The sequence below is a fragment of the Ambystoma mexicanum genome, chromosome 8, assembly GCF_040938575.1.
Source record: "Ambystoma mexicanum isolate Mex_15411 chromosome 8, UKY_AmexF1_1, whole genome shotgun sequence".
Taxonomy (NCBI): Eukaryota; Metazoa; Chordata; class Amphibia; order Caudata; family Ambystomatidae; genus Ambystoma; species Ambystoma mexicanum.
The window spans coordinates 675,847,786-675,862,531 of NC_090929.1; positions in this window are offsets into that span (position 1 = coordinate 675,847,786).

Sequence of the window (14,746 nt, forward strand, 5' to 3'; positions counted from 1 at the left end):
CGAACTCGTAATAGCCCTCTATTAGCGGGCTCTTTACTACACAGACACAGTATTTGCTCCATGCCGGTAAGAACAGTTACTTACCTCCAAACACATAATGAGGCCCTATATCTCTTCACTTCCTTGATGTCACTGTTACTTTAGGCCCCTCTCGACTCAACGCAACACTTTTTCACAAACCCACACACCGCAACAATTTGTTGCACAGAGTCAGTTTCCATCCACCCAGTACAATAAAGAGCCTCCCATACAGCCAACTTCTCAGTGTGAAGAGAATAGTACAAGATGAACAGGAGTATGAGAATCTTATGAATGAAATGGCTTCTACATTTTTAGAAAGAGGATTCTCAGAACAAGAAGTGTCAAGAGCACAGGAAGGGGTTCAGTTACAACCAAGACAGTCATTGTTATCGAAAGACAAAACCAACTCAGCACCCTCATTAGTTTACATATCAAACTACTCCACATAAAGTTTTAGGATCAAGAAGATCACACGTAAACATTGGTCTATACTATCCAAAGACAACAATATAGGTAGTCTTTTCAAAGAGTTGCAGTGTTCTCATACACAAGGAATAGAAATTTCAAACATCTGTTAGGTAAAGGCGACACTAGTATTAATAAAGTTACATTGAATAGAACCGCTACATACCTGTGTCTGCAGTGCACGAATTGCAGTTTTGTCGCGAAAGGCAATTTACTGTATCACCCCAATACAGGCAAGAACATTCTCTTAAGAAACTATGTTACTTATGAAACTTAGAATGTGATCTATGTTATTAAATGCCCTTGTGGTAAATATTACGTGGGGTAATCCACAAATTGAGATGGAACATGCACCAATCCAATACATGGATTAAGAATCTGAAATAAGCTGTAGTTCAGCACTTCCTGGAAAAAATTGTCACAGTTGAAGTTGCAGGTAGTTGATCAGTCCTCGATTTCGAAAGACATCACAAAATGAATTAACCAGATAGAGATTTTTTCGGATTGACCAACTAAATTCTTTGTTTCCACGAGGGTTGAACGAAGAATGTAATTTCGATTCTTTTGATTAATTGTCTCCTGCTATTAAATTTCCTTTAGAACAGTAAATGTAAGGGTGTGTTGACTCCATGAATGGAAATACCGCTAGTACTGTTTTGTGATAGATTCCAGTATCAGTCAAAACTGTAGGGAAATTGTCCCTAACAGGTGCATACATTCTTTGTTACTGAAAAGACAATAGGCAGCTTTCTGCCTTTAAAGTGTTTACTTTTTCAATTTTTGTCCATAAATTGGACAAAATATATTCTTTATTCTAGATCTGACTGTCCCAAATATTTTTGTTACATGTGATCATTCAAAGTGATGTTTTGGCATCTATAGTTATACAGTATTCACAAAGGGATTCAAAACAATATAGCCCAGTAGACAGGAACCTTTTACAAGATATATCTAACACTAATTTTATTTTAACAACACTTCTAGTGCATTATGCACATAAGTATTAACCCCTAATTCCATTAGAGATTACTAACATACTAAAGCAGCTAACGAATACCAGCGTCACCAGCTGCTTTTTGGTTTAATGTGATGTAATAATAGTGCTTGTGACATCATCATGCTCTGTAACGTCCTCGTGGTGGAACGCCTCTTATTTACCAGACAAATACAGCATTTGTAGAAGAGATGGAACACTCTGCTCCAAACTTTCCAACGGCCAGGATGCAACGCCATCTAGGAGGTAAGGCACACTTTAGGCTACAGCTATTACCGACATTAATTATAGTCAGCACATACTATGATATCTTCATTTGGTTGAAGTACTTCTACATGTAATGAGGTCCCTACTCTGCATTTTTTTAACACAGCATAGCAGTCAATTGTATTGTTCAGGTACGTTGGTTAACACACCTTTAAATACATTAATAACTGTGTCTGTATATTAGTAGGGCAATTATCATATATTTTGTGTGTGTGTGTTTTTTGAGTACTTGGTTCATGCAATTATAAACAGGATATAATGAGAACAGGCAGGTTGGAGTGTTTGTATCATGCTATATATTCTCATGCAAACTGGAACATCCAACGGTCATACACATTCCTACTTATCGAATCCTGCTTGTACTCAAACAATGAAACTGCTTTGAATCTATTTGTCAAATACTTCATATATGAATACAATTTACTAATACATGAGCGACCCATGAGAGGTCCTTCCAAGTTCCTGACTAATCTGCAAGACCCATTCCTCATGGAACAAATGGATAGGTTGACAACATCAAGATCCCGGTGTGATATTCAAGAGGAGGTGGTTGTAATCAGCATTAGCAGGTGGTGAGACCCAAGGAGAAGAAGAAGGTGGCAACATCGGAACACAGTTGTGACATAGAGGAGACACAATCAGGTGGAGAGTGTGATACACAGGAGGTGGAGGAAGAGATACCACAAGTTGGAAGTGGTAGCAAAAGGGGTACAAAGGATGTTGGATGTGTACCATTAGGAAGGAAAGGAAAGACCTGAGGAAAGGAAGAGAACCATTTTTCATTAGTCAGGTGTCGCAGGGGGGGGGCTACTATGTACTTATAGGGAGACAGGTGTAGACAGGCAAAACAATATACTTTTATGTCACTTACTTTAACACTTGACCCGCCCCCTTACCTGTCTCCAGCCCCAGCTTCTCTGAGATCAAGATCACCCTGGTGCTCCTCTCTGGGAAATGGAGGTGGGATGAAGGGCAAAGAGTAGGATGTGATTCCCCTAAATCTCATGAATAAAAAAACACTCGGTTATAATAACCGGGCATGCAAAAGGAAAAACAGTCAACAAAATGGTGGTGTATGGTATCTTTAGTTGATCTTTTGATTACTTATCTTCTTTCTTAGTACACCAGCAATTTTCTTAAACAGTTTTATATAAAACGGGGGAAATAACAGGACACTATGTACGCTATAAACCTATGTAAGCAGCTACATAACTAAAAAACATGTAAAAAATGTAAAAGAGAGTCCTTTAAAATATGTAAAACGTTCTTCAGTAATAAAATGAAGTCTTTACAAATATATACAAAAATAAGTCTCTCTACAGTGCACGGTAAACACTATTTATAAAAAGCCTTAATTGGGAGACAGCCGGGCCAGGGTTGCCTCAAGGTCCACGCTGCTGCAGTTCTTGATGTTCTTTCATCAAGGTGGTACTTGGCAGACAGATCAACAACATATGTGTGGGGGCCTCAAAGTCCTGTTTTGGCTGGGCTGCTTATGTCAGGTGCAGTCCAGCTATCAGCAGCAACAATATTGGGGGGGAGTCCCTTTACTTTGTATGGCCGGGCATCGTATGGCAGGATCAGCAGTAGGGGGCCCCAAAGTATTCACTAAACCTGGCCCACGTCTGCCAGCTAGGGGTGTCACGGTATTAGTTTTATGACGGTACAATAACCTTCTTGCCAAATGACGGTATATAATGGTTATCGCGGTATAGCAGGTGGAGTTATCTTAAATATTTTCTAAAAGGTCATAAATTGTCAGATTATTCATCACAAACAAAACCAGGCACCCAGGGCAGAATTGGGCTTTTCAACATACTTTCCACTGAAATGCCACCCCTTGCTTCCACCAAACAACACAAACACGTGTGGAGAAGAGGAGGGGGGGCCCTGCTGCGACTGGCAAAGCAAACTGAATAGCTTTTCTTAAGTGGTCATTTAGGCTTTTAGCTCCCCCACTGGATACTGGTGAAGATGAATATGTTGCCATCTTGATAACCTGCATGCCACAGATCAATGGAGTCTGATGGTAGTATATGCTTGTACGAATGCACACGCACTCTCTCTTTATGTTACAGCCTTTAGTTTACTTCCGGACCAAAAGGTGTTCAGTAATCACGGACATGTTACCCTTTGGTATGGCAGCAGGGAATACCCACAGAGATGAGTAAATTTCGCAGTGTGACTTATTATATGTAAATTCAATGATAGAACCAGGGAAATCCCCCATTGTCATATGTTTAGAAAACATTATCCATTATAAATATATAAACCCCAAAGCCGCCAACCCAAAGTCCCGGGAGGATAGCTCAGCGGCAACGTGTGCGCCTTGGAAGCAAAACGACACTAGCAGCAACACAGGTTCGATCCCAGGGTCTGTACTAAGAAACCTCTGGGTGTTTAACCGTGTTATAAATTGGCAACTAAGACAAAAACAATTACACAACTAAATAAACAAAAACAATTTCTTTAACAGCGCCGCGATGCCTGCGGACTGTGTGAGCGCTTTAAAAAAATGTAAATAAAAAAAAAAAAGCAAACCCTTTTCCTCCTTGGCACTGTATTTATTCTTCCTATTGCTAACATATTGATTTTGTGTCAGGAAGTGTGGTTTATGGAATGGCATTAAAAATTGCTCAAACTGAAACTAGTTGGCAGACGGCACATCCAACAGTGCAAGGCCAAGACTGCGCAGCACTTGCTTACTGCAGCCTTTCCAAATCAGATTGAAAAGCACACTTAACTGTATGAACGGTATACCGGTATAAACAATGTGACGGTTATTATTGTTCAATTCATTGGTTCACGGTATCTTTAACGGTATACCGTAATACCATTACATCCCTACTGCCAGCAGCAGCCCGGGGAGTCCTTGTGGGCCTGGCAGGTCGCAGAAGCTTTTTGAATCAATACGCTGCCCGGGAGGCAACAGCGACATGTACCCATTGGCGAGCACCGGTAATTATGCAGCCCGGGCCCAGCAGTGACAGGGAATGCCCTAATGAGGCAGCTGTGGTTTTGGCTGCTCCCCTCCCTGTCAGGGGAGCGCCACCTTAAAGGCCCGGGCTTTGGCAGTGATCAGAGTGGAACGGAACGCAGCTCAACCCTCCTCGGAGAGGGTTGAGAAATCTGTTGTAACGGCGCTCTGCTTATGCTGTCTCTAACATTTTTTCTTTTTTACAGTAAAAGGACCCACCGCACGATCCTTTACTCTAATTTCCTTACCACCTTCCAATTGAAAGGATCCCTGATTAGCTTCTTAAGCTGGGAATCACTTTGTTTCTTTTTCTGGCTTTGTTCTCTGCGGATGGTGATAGAGAGTAGATAGGTTCTGGTGAGCCAAGGCGGCCCCATGCAGGACCATATCATTGGAAGAAGAACAGGACGGGAACAGGGAGATACTGATGAGATTAGAGAGTCAGGGAAAGAGAGAAAGGGTCAGAGTCTAGGCAAGATCACATGTTATGTTATGTTATGTTATTTTGCATTTATATAGCGCCTTATATACCATTGGTATGGTCTGAAGGTGCTGGTAGGTTGAACGCCCTTGGGAGCCGAAGTTCGGGTCAGTAGAGAGATTAGAGAGAGTCCAAAGGTGCGTGTGCGCACCGGGTATGTGTGCAGCTGGTGCGGAATTCATGTGGTAGCTGCTTCTTAGCGGTAGGTGTGGTGGTTGAGAGATCAGGAGTATGTGTTCGCTCTGGCCGGAATTATCCAGACCGAGTGTGACAGCGTTAGGCCTGAGGAGAACGCCTGGCTGGGGGTGTGAGACCAGCAATGTTTACTTAGAGTGATGGGGAGTGAGCGGCAGATGTTGATATGAGAACAGTTATACCGAATGGTGTCATAGTATCTCTGTGTTCTAGTTGAGTGGTGGTGTAAGGAGAGAGTAAGCGTGGGGTGTGATATGAAGTATGTTCTTTCAAAGGTTCCATGCATTCCAAGGCATACTATGTACGTCACGCAATTCTGAGCGGTCAGGTCCGTTCCATGCATTTTTGGTCATTTCAGGCGTTCAAGATTGCACTACACACTCACGCGCTCTGGTTCACCATGCGTGTTCTAGTTTATGCTTCATTCTCTAGTGTGCTCCACGTGTGTTCTCCAGTATTCCATACGCATGCACTCTGATCTAAACACTCATCCGGTCTACACACTCATCCCAGCAATCTCTCTCTAGATCTCTGTGCTTGCTACATTCCTGACCATTCTTCTCGCATGACCGTACACTGTAGTAAGTTGTGGGTAACACACACTGGGAAGCCTGCATCTAGTTCAGACTGAGAAGAAGGACTCGGGTCATCTTGTAGACCGCAGTGCCAGGAAAGGCTGATGCAATCCCTCATTGACTGTATGAACTATAGTCAAGGAGCTTTGCCAAGTGGAAGAGACACTAGGATATGAAAAGGGTCCCTAAGGGGAAAGGTGACCTCCGCACCTTTAGATGAAAGCCCCTTTGACTTTTGTTGGTTTGAGACCATCCTATTTTTTTCATAAAATGTGGCCATGCTTGCAACAAATCCACTGATACAAAAGGGGTAATTCACAGAGCGTTTTCCAATGGGGGTTTGCCATTATAAAATGCGTCTATGAATTAGGCCCAAAGTCTCTTAGTGACCGTCTAGCCTCTAAAAAGAACCATGGGACAGAAAACCTGAATCCATAATTTGTAGCTCGTCTATGGAATCCCAATTATGTAACTCCTTCAGGCCTTTCTTCTGTAATTTGACCCTTGGGGAATCTTTCTCTCTTTTCTGTGCGTCTCTGCTTTTACATCTACTACAAAATGGCAGCCAAAAAATCTCTGTGGGATATTAATGCCACAAGGTTGGTATTGTTCCATCAACCACCTCCAAGAGGACTCACAATCCCTCACTCCCAAGAAAAAACACTCACTCAGAAAAAACACCTCACCCTGAACGCTGTCAAGCAGTGCAGCATTTTCTACCCATACTTGGGATTCATGTAGACCTTATGCATATCTGTGGAGAGATGTGGAGCTCCTCCAGTTATGAGTTGTGCCTCCCCGAGCACCTCCAAGTCCATGCAGTTTCCAGACGTCAGATCTGTTTCTCCATCAGCTTCTGGAAAGCTTACATGGAGCATCCCTGTGGAGGAAGATAGCTACTGTCACTCAACTGCCACCGCAGGTCACCACACTTGCAGCTTGAGAATATGGCACTGCGTGGGGCATGCCTGCCTGGAATTCTCAAACCATCACATGGGAGCAGGTATAAACACCAGGAAGCCATCTCCATTTGCATCTGGAGTTTCCCTCCCTGTGCTGTGCCCCTTCACCAATGTAATCTCTGAGGGCTTATGATGCTGAGAGAAGGCACTGAGGACAGCCCAATTCCGGAGTCAATGAGAAGAGCAGCCACCTTGGGCCAGCAGGCTCTGCCCCCTTCTTTTTAACATTTATAAACATATGCACTCCTTTAGTTTCCTTTTTTACAGCCGATGGCCCCCCATCTCCTCATTGGCTTGGATGGGGATATAGGGTCTGGTAGATCTCACTTTCAGTCCTGCATCTCTGCTGATTCAAAATGGATAAACTGGATAAATTCACACTCTGTTAAGATCAATACCAACACCGTCAACATTATGGTGGTGGGTGTTTCTCCCTCACATTTGAATCCTTCCCTTTGATCTGCTGATATGATGTCTTGTTCTCTTTATGAACTCAAATTAAGAAAGTACCTTCTTCCTGATTTTTACACCTTAGAGTGCTCAATACAATTTGGCATTTTGTACCTCGCCCTCCCTCATTTCCGCAGCTAAGGCATCATGTATTTCAGACGGGACTATGGTAGTGCCCTCTCTCTTGGCCTCTCCAATACCAGACTGTACCAACTTTAAAACATTCAAAACACCAGTGCTGGGATCATTAACAGCACTCCCTGCTGCTTGCCCATTAGTTTTGTGTTCAAAGCTCTTCACTGATTGCCTATTAAATATTGCCTATTACATTACATTTTGTATTTTATTTAAAACCCTGTGCATTACACACAGTTGTTCTTATGAACAGGTATCTTTTTTTCTTACATCTCATTATCCTTCCAACATCCTGCAGTTAACTGACACCTTTCTTTCCAATGTTCCTAGCTACCACTTTTATGGTCAAGGTAGTGTGGAAAGTCAGAATCAGGAGACGGACAACTCATTGTACTTACTTCTGTAAACCTTCATTTTGGTGTCCAGAAAAATCCTAGTCTAGTCCTTTCACTCTGGTCCTTATGCTAAAAGAAAGAAAAGAGTCCAAAGGGGTGCTCGTCAGGCTGTCACACAAAAGAAAAGAGTCATCTTTCTCAGAACCTATCTGGCTAATCCCAACCCTACTGCGACAAAGTAAAAGAACTACAACGAAAAAAGCACTTAAGGGCCTCTTGCCCGATTGGCTGGTTTCTGACCCCCACTGTACCAGTTAGTCCCCAACCAATGTCTCTGGGTTTCTACCCAGTTTATGGTTCTTGCATAAATATTTCCTGAGGGCCTACTCCCAGTTAAACATAAGGGAAAACTAAAAAACATCTCTAGGCATCTGGGCCTGTGTTTCTGCTCGGTATCAACAGTCTTTTCAATCTCTGAATGCCTGGGCCTTTCCCAGCCTTCTCTGGAACCCCTCCGTTTTACAGTTCAAGACTGAAAGTTCCCTGAGGGCCTCCTGCCTGTGGTATAGAGGAAAGAAAAGAATGTCTTTAGACCTCTGGCCCAGGGGTTCCTTTCAATGCAAAACAAAGTCTTCCCAAGTGTCCCTGGATGGCCAGACTTTCTTGGAACCCCTTCAGCTTCTATCCCTCCATGGTGTCTCGGGTCTCACAGCTCCACCTCTGGGGAGTCTTTACTTTCCGAGCCCCATTTTTGTTGTCTTCTTTATAAGCCGCCTTGGGCTCATTGGGCTATTTGCCCATCTTGCCACTTTCAGGGTCTCAACCGTTTCATGGGGTATTCAGGTTTTTGCCCATCCTGGGCTTTCTTAGTTCCTCAGCACCCCGACTTGGTGTATACTGGTTCTTGCCCCATCTTGGGCTATCTGAGCCCTGCCCCTTTTGGGTCTTCTGCTGCCTCACCCCGGCTTTTGGTTTCTGGGTACTTACCCCATTTTGGGCTATCCGGTGGCCTGGCCCCTTTTGGGTCTTCTGCTGCCTCACCCCTGCTTGGGGTATATGGGTTCTTGCCCAGTCTTGATCTATCAGGTGCCCTGCCCCGCTTAGGCCTTTTGCCGTCTCACTCCGGCTTGGGGTATCTCTGTATGGGTGAGACCCCTTCCCAGTTCCCTGGGCGTACTACGTACTTGGTTTGTGGTGGTTGCATACTTCGAGGATGACAGTTGTGTGCTCACTCTTCCTGTCTCGTCTTCCTCCTCGGTGCACAGGACTTGGTGCTTCCCGTTGGTTCTAGGAAGGACTTTGGCATTGTTTTCTCCATGTGCTGGGCGACCTCGTTTCAGGCTGTCTTGCCTCTTCTCGGGGTGGCAGGGCTGAGCTTCTCTAGCTCTCGACCTGAACGCAGGGAACAGTGGTCAGTAGGCTCTCCTCGCGTATCCGAGCTCTATGCCATCTGCATGGGATACCTCCCTGACTCTGCTTTCATTGGGAAGCACCCTCCTCTGCATCTGTGCTCCGCTGGCTTGCATGCTGCACTTCAGCTTGCTCTCTTGCTCTTCTTCGTGTCTGTCTCATGGTTCCTTTATATCAGTTTTTGAAACGCGATGGAACACTCCATTGGTTTTGTGTTGGCAACAGTATAGGGTCAGAACCCAAACCAAGGTAAAACATTCCTGCACTGATTTGGTGCAATTCCCAAATAACCCAAGAAGAGATTGGCTTCCTAAGACCAGGGAGGGTGACACATAACCCTGTTAAGGATAGGCCTGCCCTTTAAGGGAAGGAATAACCACTAGTGCAATCCTGCTTGACCTGTACCGAAAGGGTTGTATAGCTTAGCAGGCTCATCTCCCTAGTCCCAAAGGAGGTGGTTCAGGGACGAGGGGACGAATTCACTGGATTCACTGGATTCACTGTATTCATCACAGTAGTCATTCCTTTTAGCAACTAGATGGAATGCCCTACTTCTCTTAGTCCATTCTACCAGGAATCATCAATAAATTAGATGTATTTTGAAAACTATATTTTTTCTTACCTTTGAATCATCCTTAGCATATTTGTACCTTACCTGGGCTAGTGCTAAGAAATCACATTGTTTTGGTTGTGTACTCTATGGGCCTCATCGGCCCATAGAGTACACAACTTTACGAGCGTGCTGGTCCGGATACAACAGTACTGGTAAGCATGCCGGTACCATTGTATCCAGACCGCCAACTCCGAGTTGTGCTCGCAGTTGCCTTTCATTCCGCCAGGTCTGACCTGGCGGAATGAAAGGCACCCGCGAGCACAGCATATCGGATGCACAGGCACCTTTATAAACGGTGCCGGTGCATCCGACCTCCCCATTCCCATGGAGCCCAATGGGAATGGGATGATTCTTTTCCAGCGCCCAGGAATGAGCAAATACGGGGTCCGGCAAGGCCGTAATGACCCGGTAACTGCCCATTTCTGGCAATGAATACTGGCGGCAGCCGTGCCTGTGTGGCTACCGCCAGGCTCGTAATGAGGCCCTATAAGTAGAGGAGAAATAGAAATAGGAAAAGAGGAGGGTGTTTGCTTTGAGCATTGTTCTCTGGTATTATTGATCTTTGGTAGACACTTTAGAAGCTGGCTGGATCTTGTCTTGTGAGAGATGTGTTTGGTGCATAGCGGAGACTATGACGGTGACAATGTGGTGTTATTTGAGTCTAGTTTTCATAGAGAAGGAGCAAGAAGGAAAGCCCGGGGCAGTGTTTGGGGTGTAACTAGTATACCCTGCACTCGTATTGATCAATTACGTTATATTTTTCGATATTGTGCTAGATTGTATTTCACGTGCAGAGGAGAAAACGACAACCTTGGCATATAGGTTGTAACTAAGGGACACTTGACAAAGAATTTTTCAACATTCGGCAATTTGCGTTCCCTGCTTACTATCAATGGCTCAGTATGAGCCCAACTTTAAGATGCAAAGCTTACCCTACTATTGGGTAGCTTCTGTGTTTAGTGTATGGGGTCTCAGAGCTTCAGCTAAGTGGGTAAAGTCATGGACCTCAATTCAAGTCTCTCGTGCGGGAAAAATGACAGTAAACGTGCAGGTATTTCTGGCACCAGCACTTTTACTTTACCGGGAAACTACACGCTTGCCGGTGGGGGTTCACTGATTTACCTCCAGCAAAGAGATGGAGGTAAATCAGGCCCTTACCAGCCAATCAAAGTTGGTATTTCCTGCTCCGGAATAACCAGTGTAGGAAATACTGGCAATCCCCTCCATGGAGTCCCATTGGACTCCACGGAATGGGGATTTACCAGTGTTTCTGCCACCTGTAATATCCCGGTAATATTGGGATATCAGGCGGCGAAAATGGTAGGTGAGTTTGCCGGTATCCTGCCAGAATTACCGACAGGATACTGGCAAAATAGCTCCTTACCCAAAATTGCTGTTAAAGATATGGCATGTGCTAAGTCCACCTATAGGGAAAGCAATGACAGGCGCCGCGCATCTGACAGATGTTTTTGCTGTCATGTTGAACCATACAAAACAAAGAGACTTGATATCCTTGGCGGGCCCCAGCAAGAGCCCTCAGTGAGGTGCCCGGGAAGCGGGACCTGGGATACTTTGGAACATTTCAGCTACTCTGTATCAAAAAGGGGCAGCAAAGAGCGGGACACATGAATGTGACCATAGAAAATGGCAAATCCTAATAAGAGTTAATGGGTCTCATTACGAGTTTGGAGGTAACCATGCTGATTTTATCGGCATGGCCCCAAACTCAGGTCTGGGTCCAGGTCCTGCAAAAGGGGACTTACCGTGCCATTTGACCTTGGAGGGCCCGGTAATTCCCTTTCATGGGACCCAGACCCGGTAAGTCCCCATTCCCACTTGAGCCCCATAGGGCTTAATGGGAATGGGGAGGATGCTAAGAACGGACCCCTTAATGACAGGCCTGTTGTTAGCATCCTGGTCTGCTCGTGGGTGCCGGTATGCACGTCTGGCCAGACCAGACGTGCATACCTCCACCCGCGAGCAAACTCGTAATGTGGTGGCCCGGTATGAACAGTGCCGGTCTCTCACCGGCACCGTTCATACCGTGGCCGCCACACTCCTAATGAGGCCCAATGTTTCTATCAGCACTAGCTTTCTGACATTGTTATCTCTGAGTCAAATCCCTCCAAAAGTCCCCATTTAACAGATATTGGCACGCACCATAACGCCATGACTATCAGGAGCAGGGATTCCAGTTACTTTTGTGGCGTGTCTTTATATTTTGCAATTACGGTTGCTCTGCGTCAGAGGTGAGGTGAGTTCTGAGCCCTGGTCCTTGGTTCACCTCACTTTTCATTCTGGTAATTATAGTCTTGCATTCATGATTGCAAATAAAACTCCAAGGACTTTGCAGTAATGAACAATGAGATGCAATGAGAAGAGAGCTGCTTCTTTACATTTTTTGAGACATGAGTGTGAGTTAAGGAGTGGTATTAGGAGGGAAAAACGGACATTCGTTTTTCAACAGTATCAGCTGTCATGGCCTTCCTTCAGATCTCGCTTCCTCTTCCGTTACTTTGCAGGAAGATGACTATTGTGTGAGAAAGGAGAAACATTAACTAAGAATAGTTAAAGTCATACCATTAGGCCAGATATATCAGATCTTTTTTTTTAAACTTGATTTTCGACTGACAGTTACAACATAGCAAAACATTTTAAACCGGTTTTATACATGACAAGGCAGTACAGTATGAGGAAAAAGACCACTGTGTGTTTTAAGCATTTCACGGTTTTTGTTACTGATAGAAATACTCCAACGTTGTAACTTACACCTGAAAACTATATTCTCAAAGAAATGAATTGTAACAAAGCCCTGTCGAAAAAATACATGGTACCAAAAAGAAAGCCAACTGGAAACGCAAAATTGGTGATTGGACATGTAGCAACTTGCTTCGGGTAACACATTTATATAACATTTATCGTTTCGGTTTCTCATTTTAATTTTTTTTCCCACTAAATATTCTATCCTGTTCCACACATTTACATGAGTTTATAGGTCATGTAAACAGCTAGGGAGAAAAAGGGTCAAGGTAACGCTAGTGAAAAGACTAACAAGAAATTTAGGGAGAGGAAAAAGGGAGCATGGGGTACTTGCAATTATTATTATTCGTTTTTTTAAAAACCCTACATTGGGGGTCGACTTTGGAAGTCTACCTTTTGACTCAAACATTGCAAGTTATAGGAGGTTGAGAGTGGTGGGGAGGTCAGCTTTATTGTCAACCTCCCTGAGAATCCCCATCAGCCCCGGCTCTATCACTTTACCCTTTGTTTTTGCATTTATATTGACCCCTTTTCCCATTGATTCTCATCATTGCTGTTGGCAATTGAATGCAGAGGCGTTGCTAGGGGGGGGCTGAGGGGGTTATAGCCCCTGATCTTTTGGTTGGAGCCCCTGATAGAATCTCAGGAGCTACAGCCAAAAGGCTAGCTAGCCCCCAGTCCCAACAGTTCCGCCATCAGCTTAGCCCCGGGTCTTTTCCAGACCTAGCAACACCCCTGATTGAATGTATGAGTTTCATTACACTTTTATTTCGTCAGACATTTTTTACCCTTAGATTCTTCTTGTCATTTTCCGCATTTGCATCATCCTTTGAGCATCCCTTAGTTGTGCCACTTTTTTCATTTCCTCACACTGATTTTCATAGTTCTTGTTGTTTGTGCTGTTGTTTTTGAGTTCTTTTATTTTTATCTTGTGGGAATTTGGGGAAAACGGATAGTGGCATGGAAGGAAGGGACTCTACGGTGTGGGCCTATTTGACCTAAAACATTTGACCTAATCACATTTGATCGAATTTATTTGACCTTTTTTCAGTCTAAAATGCGGGGGGAGACCCCCTGCAACTCCACCCAGACACCTCGCAACTCCCCCCCACCTCCCCTCAACCTAATCTATACCCTTACCCACCCCCATATATATATTTAATTCAATTTGACAGAAAAAAGGTCAAAAAATGTGAACAAATGTTTTAGGTCAATTATGCTGATACTGAGTGTACTGCTAATGAACCATTTTGGCTCCTCTTGTTTTCAAAAAGATGTGGCTGCTAAGGAGGCAGCTGCTGTGGGGGTGCGTCAGCACGCAGCTTGCATGTGTGTGGGGTATGGATCCCAAACCATCTACAATGGGACAGAGGTGGACATGAAGTTTATGGCTCATGATGACGGTGAGGGATTGTCGCGGCTGGTGGAGGGTAGGGAGCGTGTGGTTGCTATTGTAGTTCCAGGTTTGTTACTGTTGCCTGCATATCTTCAGTGCGCACGGAGCAGGAGAGTATGGCACAGATGTAGGAGGAGGAGCCTCTGATGACATCTTGAGGGTGGTGGTAATGCCGCATTGGAGCAGAAGAAGGCAGGGGTTGCTGTGGGGATTGTTTGGAGATGCTACACAAGGTGCTCTGTGGGCCGAAGCGGGAACTATGGATCAGGAGGTGGTGGCCATGTCTGATGGGGGTGAGGAGGAAGAGCCTCATGAGGGGCCCCTGGAGGATGTTGTCCTGCATTCGGCAGCTTGGGAAGAAGAGGAGGTACAGGCAGCTGTGAAAGGGAACGACTGTGGTTATGATTAATTCAATACTTTTCCATCCATCACTCTTCAGCGTTGCATACATTGCCCCAAGTGGCACAGGTATTCCCAAACGGGAGTCCTTTGCCTCCTGTAAATCTAATCTGCAAGCTGCACCTGACCCAAGAGGCCTAATAGGCCAAAACATGTCTGAGTTACTTGTAGTCTCATGCAGCAAACATGTGATCTAGTGGTTCACGTTGACTGTCCCTTTTGGGGTGGGTCCAGGACCAGTTTGTGCATGCTTCTTTACATTTGTAATGGCACAGCAAACTGGAAATTGAAGTTTGGAAGTCTGTCCAGAG